The sequence below is a fragment of the Ornithodoros turicata genome, chromosome 3 (genome assembly GCF_037126465.1).
Source record: "Ornithodoros turicata isolate Travis chromosome 3, ASM3712646v1, whole genome shotgun sequence".
Taxonomy (NCBI): domain Eukaryota; kingdom Metazoa; phylum Arthropoda; class Arachnida; order Ixodida; family Argasidae; genus Ornithodoros; species Ornithodoros turicata.
In genome coordinates this window covers 43,247,905-43,268,515 of record NC_088203.1, presented here as the reverse complement: position 1 = coordinate 43,268,515, position 20,611 = coordinate 43,247,905, and the positions used below count along the sequence as shown (strand labels likewise).

Sequence of the window (20,611 nt, the reverse complement as noted above, 5' to 3'; positions counted from 1 at the left end):
TCTATTGCCACACTTTTTTCCAGTAACGGTCAATGCATTGCTACAGACTGCGTGACGTCTTCACATCCTGTCTGAAGAAGACACCGACAAAGACTCCTATTATTTATTCAATCGCAAGATTATTTCCTTTGTCCTACTCTTAATGACATTGATTCTCTCATTAAAATTCAACAAAAAAGCACCCCGCATATTAACGGTTTTCACCCCAAAGGCTCATCATGGTCATTAGAATTACAGTAAACTGCCACTGCTCTTTTAAAATAATAAGTGAGACCACTCAACATCACCTCCAGGCTTATGTAATACATGACCCTTTCTATGCTCATACATTCGTTGTCTGAGGCTACACGTGCGAGCAAAAAAGGCGCGGAAGCCGGGTGGGCAAAGTTCCATTCGCGCATTGCGAGCATAAAGGCGGGAAAGCCTGGGAGCAAAGTTCTATTCGCGCATTCCAAAGCACAAGACAGAACGCCTTTACGGGAACACGATAGCATTCCTATACTATATTAATGATTATTGCATTGCAGTTTAGAAAAACTACAACTAAACTATAATTTTAGGAGCCCATTAAAATTCTACTTTCTATGGAAACTATAATTGCCCTATTACTTGGATCGCTACTAATGAAGCGCTCCAATTTTTTCTCTCTTCCCATTTCAGCCTTGTCATGCAGGGAAGCAGACTCATATCCAAAATAATTAATTTACACTGAGGGTGCCGTGCTTCAGGAATTGCTATCCTGCGCTCAGATGCAAGCATTTCTTCACGGATACCTTTAACAGCTGACTTCCTCAACATATCGAACACCCAACAAAATCAAACAAACAATCAGAGAAACCCTCTTCTCAGCTGTACCATGCGACTGTCTTCTTCGTAAAATCGGTGATCTGAGGAAGAGAGCAGCGAAAAATTGCGCGCACTTGTGCTTGACTTAAAAAAACCTGAAGCATATGCCAATAAACCAAGAAAAAGACACTCATGTCTGGTATCTGATAGTGCCACATACACAGACGCATTGTCGCAAAGAAAGCACAGGACAGGGATACACAAATTTCCTTAGGTGAGCAGGGAAAAGGCTTAAGACATCAGGAATAATAGCAGAGTCACTGGACATCGCTACGCGGCTAACACAAGATACCAACAACAAGATAATAGCAGCGGGTAAAATTGCAACACTGCTAAACAAGCCCCAACATGCCATCATGACGTCGCAAACCAGGAAAAAGAAGCACGCGCGCGCACACAGCAGCTCAGGAATGCACAAGGAGAGGTGCTCTATAGGAATTTCTACTCCACACACTCAGATACCAGCATTTCTGCACAAATACTTATAACGGCTGACTTTCTCAACATATCGAGGAAAGCGAATACTGACACTCAACATATAACAAAAAACAAACAAATTCCATTCTCATGAACTCTCTCCTCTGCCGAGCGGCTTTCTCCTGCTCTACCTGGATGCTGACTGTTTCCCCTCATCTACATTCTGAGTAAAAGCAGTGAAAGGAGAAAAGAACCGCGAAAAATTACACGCATGTGTGCTCCAATAGCTGTAACTGCAAGAAACCGTAGCGCACGCCAATACACTGAGAAAAAGACACCTATTTCTGCCACCAGATAATTCTTGCATAATGCCACATACACAGTCGCATTACCCTTGCGTAAAGAAAGCACAGGACAGGGATACACAAATATCCTTAGGTGAGCAGGGAAAAGGCTTAAGACCTCAGGTCACCAGACATCTCCACGCGGCTAGCACAACATGACACCAACAACATACTAGCGGCGGGAAGAACTGCAGCACTGCTAAACAAGTCCAGACATGCCACGATGACGTCACAAATCAGGGGAAAAAGCACACGCATGCACGCACAGAGGACAACGCATTAAACACACGGAGCGCTCAGGAATAATCGTAGCGTTACCGCACATCGCCAGGAAGCTCAACGTCTAACACAAGACGGCAGCAACAAGATATTAGCGAAGGGTAAAAATTGCAACACTACTGAACAAGTCTAGACGTGCGACATCGAATGCGAAAACACTGGTGATCGGGGAAAAGGCCTAAGCCTGCGGCGGATCATCATAGAGCATACACAACTTCATTTTTCTATTTTGCGTAAACTAAACGCGGTCTGCTTGGAAAACGACGTACAAATTTTCTTAGGGAGCAGAGAAATATATAAATTTGTACTCCGTGCTCAGATACCAGCATTTCTGCTCAAAAACCTGCAAAATTAAGCTCTGCTTACTTCGTCAAGATATCGAACACCCAACAAAATCAAACAAACAACCCCACTTCCACTGGTAGAACACTATTCAGCTTTTACGCAGGAGGCTTTCTTCTACATAAAAAGTAGAGAAAATAAGAAAAGAGCAGCGAAATATTACACGCACTTTTGCTCGCATAGCTATAAGAGAAAAAAATAAATAAAAGAACGACGCACCCGCTAATAAACTGTGACAAAGACACCCTTTTCTGCTATCAGATAATTATTGCATAATGCTAAATACTCATTTGCATTGGCCCTGCGTGAAGAAATCACAGAACAGGGATACACAATCTATCTTAAGCGAGCACGGAAAGTCACTTCTACTCGAACAGCTTAATACCATAAAGTCTGAATTTTTGCAAAGAAAATAAAGCCTGAACAGCGCTACGAAGGTGACAGACACATACTAACAAACAAACAAACAAACACTTCTTCGAGTCTGTATTATCTTTTAAAAAATAACGAAAGCACACATAAAAAAATCAAATCGGCTAGGTAGCCTACCAGACGTTGTGCCTTTAAGTTGGCTGCACGCAATGCGCAGAAGCATGCTGTGAAGCCAACTTGCGGTTTTGCTGGATGCACATGAAGTCCGATTCCAATTGGAAATCGCGCTAAGGACGTGCCAAACGTGGAATTTTCGCAAGATTAATCCCAATACCTGGAATTCTGTTCATTTTAGCGGGAATGCTGGCGCTTGTGCTCCATTATTCGAAATTTTCGAATATTCGAATTTCTCGATTATCAAATTTTCGAATACGAATAGGGTTCGAATATCAACAATATTCGAACGACATTCGAAATGTCGAATATTCGCACACCTCTAGTGAATACTGACACTCAACGATATATATAACAAAAAACAAACAAATTCCATTCTCATGAACTCTCCTCTGCCGAGCGGCTTTCTCCTGCTCTACCTGGATGCTGACTTTTCCCCTCCTCACCTACATTCTGAGTAAAAGCAGTGACAGAAGAAAAGAACCGCGAAAAATTACACGCATTTGTGTCACAGGACAGGGATACACAAATTTCCTTAAGTGAACAGGGAAAAGGCTTAAGTCGTACCGCTCAGGAATAATCGGAGAATCACCGCTTATCGCTACGCGGCTAGCGCTTGAACAGCGCTACGAACGTGACAGATACATACTAACAAACAAACAAACAAACAAACACTTCTATTCATTTCTATTGATAAAGGCGTAAACCACACTACAAGAACAAAGCACGCTGCTTCAGGAAAGCGTATCAAATGCATCGTAACAGGACCGGCTCTCATAAAATAGCCTGCCCAAAACGAAGACTTCACCAGGTACAAGGCATATTCTTGACGATAGTGCTGCCTTGAATGGGAGTAGAGCTATTCTTAATAATTTTGCGATTCATTTAGTTCAGAGAGTAACCGCGAGGGGGACAGGTGTGTGACTTTATGTCTTGCTGAACCATTTTTTTCCTGTACAGTAAGACTTTGGGAATGAAATGCTACAATCTCCTCTTGTCTATGGTGCTCTTCTGCAATAGTTTCCTATGCAATCGTTATAGAAGAATAAAGGAAATAATCTTGGGATAGTGATTCAATAAATAATAGGTCCCCTGTCTAGAGTGCACGCATCCTTGAGCCACGCAGGTGCATGATGACGTCATACCGTGGCTTCACTGCAGATTGACCAAAGGAGCATTAGTGGAAAAAAACAGGGTAGCCCTGAGACAATAGGATGACGTCACGACCAATGAGAACGGCCAGCAGGGGGCGCAAGGATTCACTTCTCTCTTGGACACTGACGGGTCTCGACACGCAAATTCTGCTCCTGGCGTTGGCCGTCAGTGGAAGAGCGTAGCTTCGGTGGGGTTCTGTCTGCCTCTGATGGGGTGCGGATGTGTGGTTCGTCACTGGTGAATGGTGTTCGACGATGCAGGTGGATTTTGTGATGAGCGGATTTACAATGAGGGAATGCTGTGAACAGGAAAAATGATGGTGAGTGCCTTTTTCACTCTGTTCAAGTGTTTGTTTTCCTCTGTTGCCCAGCAGTCGTACGATTTGTCCTGACGTGTCCTGACATGCCCCGATATGCATGGTTTCCTTTGTTGACGCTTAGTATTTTTTTCTCTTTTGACAAGGAACATTGTTGTCTTGACGATAGTGCTGCCCTGAGTTCTGCGCTCCTGGTTACCCGTACTCTGTGCTGATTTGTTGAGTGCCTAGTCCTCTTATTTGTCGTTGATGGAGTTACGTGTTAGGATATTTTGTTCTTTTGCAAGTCTCATTTAGTAAGACTTTGGAATTCCTACGATCAGCTTTCATGCATGGTGCTCTTCTGCAATAGTTTCCTATGCAATCGTTATAGAAGAATAAAGGAAATAATCATGGGATAGTGATTCAATAAATAATAGGTCCCCTGTCTAGAGCGTACGCGTCCTTGAGCCACGCAGGTGCATGATGACGTCATACTGTGGCTTCATTGCCTCACGACCAATGAGAACGGCCAGCAGGGGGCGCAGGAATGCTCTTCTCACTTAGCCTCACGACCAATGAGCAACGAGAGAAGAGGGCGCAGGAATGCTGTTCACTCTTAGCCTCTCGTCGGTGGTGGTTACCCCAGAGGGCGCTAGGAGCGCGTATGCGTAGCGGCCGCGGAGCGGCGCCCCAGTCAGTTTCTCTCCGGCTGTCGCAGAAAGCAGACGTGCGCTCCCCGCGCTCGCTCAGTTTCTGGCTGGTTGTCACGGAGACCAGTCGCATCGGTCTGCGCTCCTGCTGTGGTGAGGTGATTTGTTGCGTAACTAATGCTTTCGTCTACTTTGTTCCCGCTTTGTTTGCGATTTTCGTGCCCGTGCACGTCGGGTGCTGGTTGCTGTTGTCCGGGCATCCCCGGCATTTTCTATCATCTTCTGCCTTGGGAATGGGAGTAGCGCTGGCGCGATTCTTAATAATTTTGTTGTGAGATTAGTTGAGAAAGTAAGAGTTACGAGTCAGTTCTCTGCCTGCCTCTCGGATGGAGCAGTCGCATCGTTCTGCGCTCCTGTTCTGGTGGGCTCATTTGTTGTGTAACTAATTGTTTTTTCTTGTTAGCTAATGATGGTTTGCATACTCTTGCTTTCCCAGCCTCTGTATTACGAGTGTTTTTCTCCCTGCATGTCCAGAGCTGTCCTAACTTGCCCAGACATGCCATGATGACGTCACAGCTGACGTCACAAGATGTGCGGAACTGGTGCTGCGATGCTTTGCAACCTGCCTCTGTGCTCCGTCGCCCGGCGACGGTCAGCGGCCGTTCCGGGACGCTTTCTTCAAGATGACGTCGTTGATCTTCAACTAAACTCCTTCTCTCCACTCTATTTCTATCTTTTCATTTTATTTTTTCTACCTATTTTTTTATTTTTTATCAGCTCAAGTAGCCGGCAACTCACACAGTGGTCTGGACGTGTCTTAGATGATCCCCAATTAGTGTAATGACTCTCTGGAGGGTGCTGATTAATGTGGGGGGTCCCAATTAGCTCTAATTGCTAATTAATGGCGTCCAGGCGACTGTGTGACTTGCCGGCTTCTTGAGCTGATCCCATACTACTTTCATCTGGCTCATAACTTGTTGTGGTCACATCACATTAATGAAATCTCTCACAAAGCAACTCATACTCTGGGGTTTCTACGACGTGTATTGCGCTTGGCATCTACAGATGTTAGATTAATGGCCTACAACAGTTTGGTCCGAAGTAAATTGGAATATGCGTCCATTGTTTGGAATCCCTCCCAGAAGTATGTAATTGAACAAATCGAGGCCGTCCAAAATAAGGCAGTCCGTTTTATCTTTAAAAAATATGACTGGACCAGCATTACTCAATTCAAACAATCAAATTGCATCCCACTTCTTGCTAACAGAAGGAAGGTTAAAAGGCTCGTGAACATTTTTCGGCTTTTCCTCAATGGCTCTTCGTATATTGAACCAGCCCACCACTTATCGGCCCGTCTTGACCACCATCACAAGCTTAAGACGACATTTGGCATGACAGATTATTTCTATAATTCCCCTCTTCAGACAGGCATCCGTGATTGGAATTCTTTGCCTGAAGAGGTTGTCATGAATAATAACATTGATACTTTTACTAGGGCCTGTGAGAGATTGTACTTAGAGTAGGTAATAGCTTTCTTGTGATTGTCGTGTTTTTTTATATGTATCCTTTTCCTATTGTTTCCCCCTTATGTAATGCCATAGCAATGGCACTTAAGGTATATAAATAAATAAATAAATAAAAATAAATTTCCTGCGTTCCCACATTCAAGCGAAAAATCCCAAATTGTTTCTTGTACCGTCGGGCGTATTCCCATTTCCGCAGTCACGCGATATCACGTTAAGAGGACACAGGTTGACAGACAGCCATTTAGTATTTATTCTTTACATGTATTTTACTCTCTGTTCCGCGTACAAAGTGTATTTCACATGACAGGTACAAGGTGGCACTGGACATCACGAGGCTCGTGGGTCTATGATTTCACGGACACAAGATCACAAAATTGAAGTAGATGAACTGCATGGATCACGAACCAGCGGGTCTGGACTACGGAATGTTCGGATCCTGAAGCCAGGCCCAATCACAAAGGCTGTCACATGTCGATGACGCTTCTTGCTAGCAGGACGTCTTCATTGTCGGGCCCTCTATTTCATTTCTTATACCACACGTGGAAGGAACGCATGCCTGCGGCGAGACGGACCGTCCCCCACTCCTCCTTTCTTGCTTCTCGGAACACCGTGATGTCGCTCGACGGAATTTCCAGCAGGTGCGTTGAGTGATCTTTCTCTTTGAGAACACGGACGAAGTCAGCAGGTGTTCGAATAGCTGCAGCAACTGTACACCGCAGGCTGTGTAAGTTTGTCATATGTTTCAGAGAACCGCCAACACCATCGCAAGCATTTTTGCCGTGACCACTAGCAGAATACAACCATCTCACTAGCAGCCTGTTCTTCGTCATCTCGTACAGCTGATACCAATTCTTGAAGTGCGCAGCTCCACCGTCTGAGATATAGATGAGATGCGTGAACACAGGTAGAATTTCTTCCAGGGCCTCAACTATCCTGTCCAGGGCTAGAAGTGCATGCGCCGTGTCATGGGACATGTCGTCGCTCACCGTTGCGAAGCTCGTTGTCGACACAGGTGTTGTTGCCACGCAAGTGAATAAAGAAATTTGATCTGTTTTCCAGTACCGTCCCTGGACCTCGCTTGATAGATTCACTGACCAGTTGTCGGCAATATCAAAGTGCAACACGACATGACGTCTTTCGAAAAGATGTTTTTCGTTCCAGATGGCGTTCCTCTGGACGTTGCGTATGTGTTCGTGCTTGATGTAAACAGCGGTGCATTTCCTGACTTCCTTAACACATTGTGGTGCTTTTAGCATCTGAGGTTATGAGGTTATGAGGGTGAGCGTTATGAGGTCTCCATTTTCCAAGACTTCTAGATTAACGTCGTCGTCCCGCTGTAACTTCAATTTCTGCAGAGAAATCTTTTTGTTTTTGACCCCTGCGCAACGTGTGCAGTCTTGGGAAAAGCAGGCATCTTCTGGGTCATCACACAAAGACATCGTTTTTAGGTCCTCTCCCTTTAGCTGCGCGGATGAAGCACTGTTGACACCTGCGATGGCCAAGTCCAAATTCGCACAGAACGAGCACACACACACTGCTGTTGACGTGGGACTGTGTGCACCCACTTGGGCCGGAGTGTATAAAACTTCGTTATTCCCGTCTTGATACACGGATGAGCGCTTTTAAACAGGTTAAAGGTTTTACGTATTGTGCGTGTCATAAACCTTTTCGTCACAGCCACTCTCTCGCCGTCTTCCATTACGTGGATAACATCCTTCTTGTTAAGGCTTTGGACAGTACAGTCCATCTCGTCTTGGAGATAGTATTTCAGCGCAGTAACTACGTCAGCCTTGCTGACAGGGTGTCCCGTGTACTTCTCGGGCATTGCCCACACTCCGTGCTTCGCCCTTAGAGCTCTTGATTTCTCTATGACGTATTTTGTGGCTTCTGGGATTAGTATCAACGCTTCTTTCTTTGTCATGCTTTCATGAAGAAGTGTTAGGAGTTGACACCGCTGTTGATGCTCCTAATATTTATCCTATTGATCCAGAGGAGAGGAAGACGTATGTTGTGTTGCTGTATACTCATGGGTTCACACACAGAGTAAAGAAAGTTGCAAGTGGCGCTTGTTTCTGTTTGTCTCCCCGCTGTCCGTTTTGTAACACTTTGCAGCGTTTTTTGCACCCTTCCTACACTCTTAAAAAAAGGGTGTACTTTAAGTCATTTTTCTTGCCAAATATATCACTCCCTTTTGGAGAGTACAATTACTTTCAAAAAGGAGTCTTCTCACTCCTCCCTTAACGCTTTAACTCCCTACCGGAGAGTAATATTACTCTCCGGTAGGAAGTAAGGGGAGTAATGTTACTCCCTCGTGGGAGTGAGGAGGCTCCTTTTTGAGAAACTCTCCTGAGATCACTCTCCAAAAGGGAGTGATAAATGTGGCAAGAAAAAGGAGTTAAAGTACACCCTTTTTTAAGAGTGTAGGCACACCGTAGACCATACGAGCCCGTTTAGGGCTCGTTTAGAGCACACTGGTCTTTGTGGAAGCCCGCTTGGGGCGTGATTTTTTCTCTGTATTAGCCAGTTTAGGGCACACATGTGACTTCTCCTCTAGCGCAAACTGTGTGCCATGCAAGCTCGATTACGGCCCAAGTGCCTTTCTCCTATGGCAAATTTAGTTCGATAAAAGTCCGCTTTGGGCGTAATTCTACTTCAGAGCACTGACTCTATACCTCCTCTCTACTTATCCACACAGGACTCGAGAGTGCCTCTTTACGAGGCGAACTGCACCCTAACTCTTCCTGACTGCGTGCGTGCATGCGTGACCCCGAGAGCGACACGATCTTTAAGTGTCCCCCTTGGCTGCTTTTCGAGCCACTTTTGGTTGCTAATTTCTGATGCCCCCTGAGGGGAATTCCTATGCACCTCCCTGATGAGGTGCGTGCCCTCTGCAACAAATATTTTTCACGCTTCTTTAGAAATGGCACCCCCTCCGCGTGATGCACGAATGGAAGCCATGGAGAAGCAGCTCACTGGCATTGTCGCCTTCCTCCAATATTCTGTGGCACACCGGCAAAATCTACTATTTGACGGACTGGAAGAGGTGCCAGTCACTGCGGAAGAGGATCACGATTTTGAAATCTCGAGACACCGCATTGGGGTCCATCTCCGAATCTTCCTCGACAGACCCCACCTTGAGAACCGCACCAGCCTCCGCCATAAGGATCGGCTCCGAGAGGACCCCAATAGACCTCACCATGAAGACGAGCTCCGACAATGCCCCGGCACTGACAGGGCAGATGAAACACAATGAGCTACCGGCCGCCACCTCATCTCCCAATGTCACGGCTGAAGATGCCATGGAGCAGCCTGGTGCGGCCTTCCTCCTGTCACCTCCCTAGGGCACCTCTACCTCGCGTCCTCCAGAGGCGAGGTAGAGAGCGAGGTAGGCGAGGTTCTTGTCGAGGGCCTGGAGTCTGGAGGGTCAAACAGAGAGGTGCAGTCGCCGTAAGGGAATGCCAGTATTGAAGCTCCCGGTCCTCCGGGCTCCAACCCTCGACAGGGAGATTCTGGCCTATGGAGCGCGGCGCTCCTTCGCAACGAACCAAACTAGAAATAAGAAACACCAGTATCTCCAGGTTTCCAACATGGAGCTGCTGGAGGCTCTGGCGGTTCTCCACACTGGAGCGGTTGAGCACCCCCCCCTCCACACACACACCCTCGAAGACTGCTGTGGTCAGGCAGTGACCAGAGCCACTGCCATCGTAGCATGAACGAATGGCATCATTCTGAAAGAGCGCCAAGAGGGTGCCATAGCGGCCTTCGCGATGTGGTCCACGGCGCAGGCGCAGCCAGAACCAGCAGCGGAAGATGCAGCGCGATTATTTGGGCGCCATTTTTTGACGACCATACAAGAGAATGCACCCCTTCTGCGATCTCTGGACTCCGCAGTGGAGACTGGACTCAAGCGGCCGTCAGCACAGGGCGCACAGGTACAACGCCCAAGATTCACATTCCGGCATCCCTTTCCGGCACGCTCTCCCCCGTTCCTGGCCAACAGAGGGATGGTCTACACTCGCCGAAGTGGAGGTAAGAAACCCATTGTCTATTCCCCGCACACTGTCCAATCCAGCAGGTCGAATACCTCAGGTCGAATGCCTGCCTCAATGGCTATCCCTCACCCAAGACCCTTGGCTGATTCAGGTGGTACAGGGTTATCAGTTAGACCTTGTGGCTTCTCCAGTCTAACATCATCCTCTATCAAGCCTCTCGTTGTCAAAGACCCTGGCACTTGTGGTCGATCCCACAACGTACGGACAGAGAGAAGCACAACGAGTGTTCGAGGCTTTCAAACAAAAGAGAAAATGTTTATGCAAAACCACATAACTTTCAGCGCCTCTTCCGGAGAGGGGGAAACGACAGAAACAAAATCCGAGAACACAGCGGTGCCAGCATCCGTTTACGGAAATGCGTCTGTTTCTTCATGTGAACGAAAACGCAAAAAGAAAAATTTGTTTCCAGTGCAAGTAATCCTCACATGAAGTGTAGTAAACAAATACAGTAACAAATAAAAATGCGCCCAGAAAAAAATCCTCACTGGTCGGCATCGAATTTTGGATTTTACTTTCTTAGAAAATCCACAAGCCAATCCAAAGCCATCTCCCTGACATGCGTTGATTAACAGTGACGGGCCTGCTAATATAACAGTGTGACTGACCATCGACTCACAGACAAAGACTTGACAGCCATTTTGTGAACGTGTAGAGGACGGTGGGGTTCCTGTACATGAGTCCTGACCGGCGATGATGGAATGTCCCAGCGGGCAGATGGTCGTGGCCTCACGCTAGGAGGGTGCCGGTAGAACTGCCGTGCCAGAGCCGTAGTGCGTGGCAGCAGAGGCACGTCTTCGTCATCACACACGGGCCGCCACATCACTCCCCCCCTCAGACGCGGAGCGCTGTAGAGCTAGCGGTTGGGGTCCGCGTCGATACATGAAGAGGAGGAAGACGGGAGCCACGTGGAACAGGGACGACTTGTTCAGAAATCGCAGTAGCAGCAGAATGGTTGGTGCGGGCAAGCGCTGACCGGGCGGGTTCCAGGGGCGGTGTGAGGGCAGGTACGTCGAAGTAATTCAGAGAGGGGCGACAGAACCGCGACCGGTTCGTGAGCTCTGGGCTCGTAGTGTTGTCGCCAAGGAGACTGCGGGGAGGACCATCGTGAAGCACGGGGAGACCGGGAGTAAAACTCACTGTGGCCTCCGTGCGTGTCCCCGGTGGAATGTTGGTCCCGGAGCCTCTTGACCGCATCTGGACGAGCTGCCAGTGTTTTGTATGGAAGCCTGGTGTGAAGGCGAGGCGGGCAGGGTTCTTGGACCGCAAGCGTAGCAGATGCGGGTGGGACGGTCGACAGCGGCGTACCGCGACTGGTACAGGAGCGTGATGCTCGGGAAGGTGCCGCTGGTGGAAGCCCGAGGAGTGCCATCACGAAGCGTGTGGCGACGTGACGTGGAGTGTGGGACCATTGCGACGTGAGCTGGGTAGATGGGTACAACCACGGTGTTTCGCGGCCGGGCGTTGCGATGAGTGGAGCCGCGGTGAATTGACGTCGTCGCCTAGCGGTTCCTCGGTAGAACGTTGCACCGCACCTTCGGAGATGACTTCAGAGGTGGGCTTGCAGGAATTTCGGATGGTATTGGGCCGAATTACGCCGAACATGGTGTTCATAGTTCGGGTCACCAAATGTAGAGGACGGTGGAGTTCCTCTACATGAGTCCTGACCGGCGATGATGGAATGTCCCAGCGGGCAGATGGTCGTGGCCTCACGCTAGGACGGTGCCGGTAGAACTGCCGTGCCAGAGCCGTAGCGCGTGGCAGCAGAGGCACGTCTTCGTCATCACACACGGGCCGCCACAAACGATATTCGACGCGAAGATGTTTGTGTTGGTGAAGTGGCCTCACGTTAACCTCATGGACGTGTATCCCATCGAAAATATTATTGGCGTTGATGTGGGACTGTCATTGTTAGATAAACCGGAGAACGTCCAGAAGTTGAAGGGCAAAAAGTTTTTACTGAAATGGGACGACAACAAAGAAGCTGCCGAGGCATTTATTGTTGCTGCTAGTATGTTCTGCCCATACTGGACAGTGTTTTCCTCCGATTTCCATTTTATTCTAGTAGACGAGACATCGCAATGGCCCGATGTCGGGGGTCTTCGTGGCCTCTTCGGGTGCAACGCACGAGTGACCTTTTGCCTATAAACACGGGAACTGAAAGACGAAACCCGCGGGGGAGACTTGCTCTGTGTCTCTGAACTCTCAATATTCTCGCCTTCCGTTCTCACTTTGCTTTCGGTTTTCAACCTGTGCACATCTTATGTAATCCCAGTCCGTGAAATAAAGCATCGCTTTGTACCTCTCTCTTTCTAACCATTGGAGGAGGTTTAACTGGCTGACAAGTTTCTTTATTCGCTACCTACGGAGTATTGTGATGAGGTCAGCATAGTAAAAAGCGATATTCAACAGCAACTGCGAAGATGTTTCGGCTACGTCGAGGAGGCCATCGCCCAAGTGCGCACGCTCCGCTTCGTACACAGCCACCGATCATCTGCTCCGCTTACGGACTTCGGATTTATCGACGGTTCCACACGACATCTGCACGTACGTGTGTTGTGACTCATTTGGACACCCTCAGGGACGCGCCGTCAAGTACCACAGAAAGAAAGTGACCAATCCTTAGCCGTTCCTTCACTGCATCACATGATGGACTCCGACGCTAACCTGAGGACTGATTTGCCCACTAATGATGATCATCATCCGGGGTTTGTCACTCAACCGACAACATGGAGTGAGTTTGATGGTAATCCTAAACGAAGAACAGCGCTTTCATTGAATGCACAGCAGAACTACGAAATGGATAGGGACGAGTTTCGAATGAAGTTGGAGAAGGCGTGGGAAGCAACCGAGGTAGAGATGGCGAAACTGTCGACTTCACGCATCGCAATCACCAACAACGTGAGCATCGCGTATGGTCGATACAAGCTTGTCTCCGAAAGGTTCTTCGCATTCATGACTAGGATTAACACAGCGGAGAGCTTACAGCAACGTGACATCCAGAAAAGGATTGACGAACAACGCAACACGGTTGCTGTCGCGGCAATTGCCGAAGAAGTGCGTCGGCTCGACCTTCTCGAGACCGCATATCAACACTCGGCTTCCTCGAAACGAACTACGTCCTCGCGACATTCTTCCCGCTCGCACAGGACAGCTCTTTCGGGAGAATCATCCGTGCGCGTCATCGCCGCCAAGGCCCGTGCCGACGCTGAAGCTGCCCACGCTAGTAGTAGGTACTGGACTCTCACAGTGCACAACGCTCAACTGGCCTGAACACGATTTAATTAGCAATTAGAGCTAATTGGGACCCCCCACATTAATCAGCACCCTCCAGGGAGCCACCACACTAATTGGGCAAAGTCTAACTCGTGTCCAGACCAGCTGAGCGTTGTGCACTATGAGAGTCCATAAAAAAGAAAAATAATAGGCAGAAAATAAAATAAAGAGATAGAAATGGAGTGGAGAGAAACAATTTATTCGAAAATCAACGATGCCGCGGCGAAGAAGCCGCTCCGCAACACCCGAGTGACCAGCGCCCGCCATGTTGGTAGTTTGCACCCAGCAGTTGCAGAGATCGACGACAGGTGGCCACTTAGTTGCAAGGCATCACACCAGATGGCGCTACCATCATAGCTCTAGACGAGAAAGACAGAACAACATACTAGCGGCAGGTAAAAATGACAGCACTGCTAAACAAGTCTAGGCATTCGAGAGAAAAGGTCTAACCGCTACTGCTAAACAGAAAACAGTACACATCGGGGAAAAAGGCTTACGGGGACGATCGCTTAGGCCTAACCTCAACAGTACGCAGCTAACACAAGGCGGGAACCACACATCGCTAAACATGCGAGAAAAGGCTTAACACGAGCGCGGTCACCGCTAAACACGGCAAACATACGAGGAAAGAGGCTTACGGGGGCGATCGCTTAGGCCTAACCCCAACACTACGCAGCTAACACAAGGCGGGAACCACACATCGCTAAACATGCGTCAACAGGCTTGGACACCGCAAAACAAGTCTAAACATGCGAGAAAAGGCTTAACACGAGCGCGGTCACCGCTAAACACGGCAAACATACGAGAAAAGGAGCGCGTCAAATCACTCACCTTTTCCCCCGCGGCAACTTCCAGGCAGAAACTGAGCGACCGCGGAGAACACACATCTGCTCTCTACGAGATCCAGCCACAAAGTGAGCGAGCGCGCGGAGCGCACGTCCGTCTTCCGCGACGGTCCGAGAGAAACTGAGAGAGGCGACGCGCAGCGGCAGCTATGGATGCGCGCGCGCCCTCTGCTCCACCCATCCGCGCATACGCGCGCTGCTAGCTCCCTCTGCGCCAGCCGCGGGTGTTTTCGGTTTCGGCTCTCTGCTGCGCGCGCTCCTAGCGGCGACGGGTGGCTTTTCAGTTTCGCTTTCATTCTCCGTTCTTTGCGCGCGCGCGCGTTTATCTTTATAAAGGCAGCGCGCACCGCGCTCGCGTCATCATTCTGACCGATACGTGGAAAACGCCATGTGTGGTTTATTCTCCTGCGTTTCTCGTCGTCGCAAGGAAAAGACAAAAAACGAAGAACTTCGCGAATTTATACGCGGCATCGTGGAGGAAGCCTTTCAAGTCCACCGTCTGGAATGGTTGCAAGCGCGTCAAGAAATGTGTCAGGACAAGATGAAGACGCTCGACCGCATCTTAGCGGCGGACAGACTGGCGAAAAAGAAGTCCAACGTTAGCCTGGACAATCTGTATTGGGAACGCAGTTCCGATGTAGAGGACGACGACGAGGATGTGTAAATAAAAGCGATGCATTTCTCTTCGAGTCTCAGTCTCTTCTTTCTCTTCGTGCAACGTGTACGCACGCAACATGTCTTCCCCCGAACCTTTTCGTTTCCGTCATCCCTTTCGCTGTATCTTAAGCGGCCCCTCCATGTGCGGCAAATCTACGTTCGTTGCTAACGTGTTGAGGAACCTGAACGACGTGGTAGACAAGCCTCCGTCACAAATATTCTACGTGCAGAAATATGCTTCGCCGAGCATGCAGGACGAATTCGGGGACTCCGTAAAATTTACCAAGGAGCTACCGCGAGAGTGGGACACGTCGCGCGCTACGCTGATCGTCGTCGACGATCACATGACCGACGCCGGTTCCTTGAAGGAGGTGACCGATCTTTTCATTCGGGGTTCTCACCACGCCAACGCCTCGATCTTCTTACTCGTTCAAAACATCTTTTTCGACAGTAGCCATTTTAGAACAATATCCTACAACGCCAGTTACGTCGTCCTGTGGCGCACCGTGCGCAGCGTGCACCAGATGGAACATTTCGGCCAACAGCTATTTGGCAGAAAAAGATTGGAGTATTTTCTGGACGCATATAAACAAGCGATGTCGTCGCCCCACGCATATTTACTCGTGGATCTTCACAACTATACGCACGAGGATCACAGGTTGCGTAGCCATATCTTTCCGGGAGAACGTCAATATATCTACGCTCCGAAATGAATCTCCGCCCTCACCTCACTTTACTCAAAGTACTCTCCACTCTACCCCCTCCACGCCGCCGCGACGTCTTGAGACGTTCGTCCTCGTCCGACATGAAACACCTCTCCGAAATTTGCCTCAATGTATTGAACGGAAAGGTGGCTCTAGCTCCAGATACGTTCGCGCGTTTGAAGAAGCACAAACGCTTTTTACGACGGCTCGCCTACAAAAAGATTCACAAGAATCCGCAACGTTTGAAGCGCTATCTGTCTCAGCAGCGAGGACAGGGCGTTCTTTCGTCGGTGGTTCCTCTCCTGCTTTCCGCCGTGTTGAACCTTTTCGTCAATGGTCAAGAGAATTGAAATGACCACCTCCATCGGAAACATTCTTTCCTCGAAGGAGAGTGACGACGTCAAAGTGAAACTCATACTGCAAGCACTGTATCGCATACTCAAGCGGTACGGATTTGACCCCTACGACAATAAAAACAAGGCGTCCGACGCTACAAATGACTTTGACTATTCGCTCCTCTCTCCAGAGGTGGACGAAGAGGAAGCGGAAAGGGTCGTCTCGGAATTAAAGAAGGTTCTTTCCTGGGATCGCGAGGGTTGTGTCTCCGTGTCGGGCAAGCCCATCAGACACTCCTCCGTTTACGAACTCGTCAATTATTTGTTGCAACGTAAGACGGGAAAGAAACCTTCCTGGTTCCCCAAAGTCTCGAAACTATTGCGTCTGATTTCTCTACCCAAATCTCGCGAGCCTCAACAGCAGCAGCAGCAGGCCTCCATTGCGTGGACGACTTATGGAGGGATATGAGAAACCAGAGGGTGGTTTGGGGGGTGTGGAACGCTATAGAAAAGCGCATCACTTGAGCAAAAAGAAGGCTCTCGCCATTCTCAGAAAGCTGGATGCCTACACGCTCCACCATCCGGTGAGAAGAAAGTTTAATAGGAGACGCATCATCGCGCTCAAGATCAACGATGTGTGGCAAATGGACCTCGCCGATTTTTCAAAATACAAGAGATTCAACGGTGGCTACCGCTACATTCTCGTGGCAATCGATTCCCTCTCCCGCTTTCTGCGCACCCTCCCGCTAAAGACGAAGCGCCCCGCCGAAATGAAAACGGCCATGATAAGACTTTTTCGGGGAGGTAACGTACCTACACGCACCTTTTGCGACAGAGGCGGGGAATTCTACAACAAGACCGTCAAGGAGTATCTCTCACGAAAGAAGGTACACATGTATTCTACCTTCTCTCCAGTAATCAAAGCATCGCAGGCAGAGCGCGTCATGCGCACTTTACGCGACAGAATATTCCGTTATTTTAGAGTAACGGGAAAATACCACTTCGTTTCCGCGCTTCCAAAGATCGTGAGCGACTACAACACCACCAAACACAGGACTTTGGGCATCAGCCCGTCCGAAGTCACGCCCGAAAACGAATTGGAGCTGTTCAATAAGATAAATAGGAAGCCCGTCGTACCCTCCGTGAAACTGGGGGATAAAGTGAGGGTCCTCCTACACAGAAAAGGTTTTCATAAGAGCTCGGAAGGGAGTTGGTCGCCTCAGATTTTCACCGTCTCCCGCCTGAGAGACACCTCTCCTCCCGTCGTACACCTGGAAGATTACCGGGATAAGGAAGTGGACGGATCTTTCTACCCGGAGGAGGTACTCGTCGTAACCCGAGACGCCAATCAGCCTTGGCCAGTAACGAAAGTGCTGAGAAAGAAGCAACTGAACGGTCAGAGCTTCTCCTTGGTTCGCTGGTTCGGTTACGACAAAGAACATGACAGTTGGGTTCCGAGCAGCGACGTGGTCAAGATTGGGAAATGATGTCAGACATCTACGTCCACCTGCTCTCGAACGCCAGCATGGATAAGTTTCCCTCGAATAAACTCAACGCCTTCACGGTAGCTTTCGATAGTCCGCTTCAGCTCTCGAATCGGTATAAAGTCGGTCTGATGGATCTCAGCATAAGTAACGATTTTTTAAATATCGGGTACGAAAGGCAAGATGCGAAAATCGAGGTTTCTTTCGAGGACACGGTCGAAGCCGGCAGAACTTTTCGTGTCACCTCGGATCTCGAGAGGGATTTGGGAAAAGCCCTTTCGGAATTCGACGTTTCTTTCGCGTACAATAAATCGCGATACGACTTCGTCTTACCCGTGGACGTGAAAGCCGTGGAATTGGACCCTCGGCTCGCACAGGCGCTCGACGCCTCGCTAGCGTCCCGCGAAGCAGGTCGTGCGGTGAAACCCCCCAAATTGAGCGAACGCGAAGCCACCTCCATCTTATTGGAGCACGCCGCACCCGTCGCTTTCGGCGACGTCACTCTGAATTCGGAAACCACGTCCCTACGGAACACACTCAACAAGTATTTCCAGATGCACAAGCTGGACGCCTCGCTAGAATTCGCGGATAACGTCTACTCTCTGAAAACGCCGAAAGGGTTGCATGTTCCGGAACCCCTTGTCAAGCTGCTACATCTCACACCCGTCGAGGGACATGAAGAAATGCTACGCGTCTCTCTCCCCGTAGCGCGCCAATTTTCTTTCACGATCAAGACGAAAATTCCTCGATCTTTGCAAGTACATCTGCCTCCCGGCTATTATGCGACGCCGCAAGCACTTCTAAATGCGATTAACCAGCGCGTAGGCGAACGGGCACGCTTCAGCTTCGACGGAATCGAACAGAAATGTAAAATTCGGCTTTCCAAGGGCACCTCCACCCTAAGACTTTCCGAGTACCTGGCCGTGCTTTTGGGCTTCGAATCGCGTACCGTGTTCACGGGGGATGAGGATGCCGCGAGCTCCGTCGAGGTACTCCTGGAACCCCCGTTTCACAACATAATCGTGTACACGGATATCGTGGAACCCACGTATGTGGGGAGCGGGAAAAAAACGATATTAAAAATACTACCCTTTTATTACGAGAAAGACAAGCACGTCGTCACCTACACGTTAGATAACATCCAGTATTTTAACTTGTCTCAATTCGAAATTCCCTCAGTGACGATCGTTCTCGCGGACGAAACGGGAAGACGTTTGCCGTTGCGGTCCAAAGGCAGAACCAATCTAACGTTGCATTTCAAATATGTACCGTAATTCCCCCAAAATAATTCCCGTGTACACGGGACCCCTTTTCCAACGAGGGGGCGGTGTGTTGAGCAACATATCCAAGTTTATCGTTCCCATGTGGCAGCAAATAAAACCGATCGCCAAGAGAACGTTGAAGCGCTTTGCGCGGAATTTGGCCGATGGCGAAGGAATATCGCGCGCAGTAAAAAAGACGGCCATAGCAACGGGGAGAGACGTGCTGGATTCCATGGAGGGCTCTGGAAACAACAACAATGGGAAGAAACGCCGCAAACGACAACAAAAGGCGCCGACACACGACGCACCTGCAGATATCTTTGGTACGCCGTGAAGGTCACACATCCGCTGCGCGCGCTCCGTCATGACGTCAACGAAAGGAAAAATACAGACGCCGATCTGTCTAACGAGTGATGTGATGATATTCGAACCTCCTTCCATTCAATACGGCGTGGAAGATACTTCGTACCAACTTTTTTATCCGGTCAACGGGGTAAATAATTCCGTGATCGAGTTTTGTATTCAAAATTTGCAAAGGGCACACTTGGATCTCTACGGCAGTTTCGTGTCTTTGACCGTGCGCATTGTTCGCGACGACGGGGAAGAAATGGACGAGAAAGATGTTGTTTTCCCAATAAACCACCTGTTGAGCGGCATGTTTAAGACGGTCACCGTTTATGCGAACAACAAGCTCGTCAGTTCCAACGAGTTGTACGCCTACAGGAGTATTTTGGACGTGGTGCTTCATTCCACGCCCATGGCTCAAGAAACAGTGCACGCGGCTGGACTCTACGTCGAGGACGACGAACATTTAAAGGACGATTACGACGTCTCTTCTCGCGGTCCGAAACAACGTTACGAAGCGACGAAGGGTGGAAAATACTTTAACCTGGTCGGACAGATCAATACCGACCTGTTTCAACAGCCGCGCCTGATGGTACCTGCCGTCGAAATTCGCGTCGTTTTCCTGTTAAACAACGACGAATTTAAACTCGTATCGGTCCCCAAAGACAAGAAAACGTACAATTACGAGGTGGACATTAAAGAAATGACGTTGCACTTGAAAAAGGTGACGCTGGCACCTTCCCTATTTTTGGAATACGAGCGGCGGCTTCAGACCACGCCAGCTATCTACGTGTTACGCGGATTGGAAACCAAGGTGCGGAGCTTGAGTGCCGGGAGCTTGGACGCTCACTTTGAAAACGTTTACCCCGAAAGGGTACCTTCCAAATTATGCGCCCTGCTCGCCACGTCCGACTTTCTCGGCGACATCCAATCGAACCCCTACAAATTCCGTCATTACGACCTGTCTCATTCGATGCTCTCCGTGGACGGCCAGCAAGTGCGAGCCGAGTACGACTTTCAGAACGACCTCGTCAAAATTCCCTACTTTAACTTCTTGCAAGAACTGGGAGAGAAACATTTCAAGTACAGCTACGAGCGATTTAAAACGAACGGGTTCCTTCTCTACTTCAACTTGGACGTGGACAAGTGTTCTTCTCCTTCGCATTTGAACGAGTGGCGAAAAGGAAACGTTCGCCTGCAATTACGCTTCGCTAAAGCCCTTCCACACGCGGTCACCGTCCTCTTGATTTC

The 20,611-nt window shown here is 49.1% G+C and overlaps 2 long non-coding RNA genes across 2 annotated transcripts in view; both read left to right on the top strand.

The window, feature by feature from the left end:
- Nucleotides 1–20,611, top strand: part of LOC135386951 (uncharacterized) — a 91,242-nt gene that overhangs the window by 62,332 nt on the left and 8,299 nt on the right. The gene's annotated exons all lie outside the window — the stretch shown is intronic.
- On the top strand, nucleotides 6,962–7,461 carry LOC135386947 (uncharacterized). The gene is made up of 2 exons (XR_010420731.1): nucleotides 6,962–7,041; nucleotides 7,150–7,461. It is a non-coding gene; the product is annotated as an uncharacterized LOC135386947 (long non-coding RNA).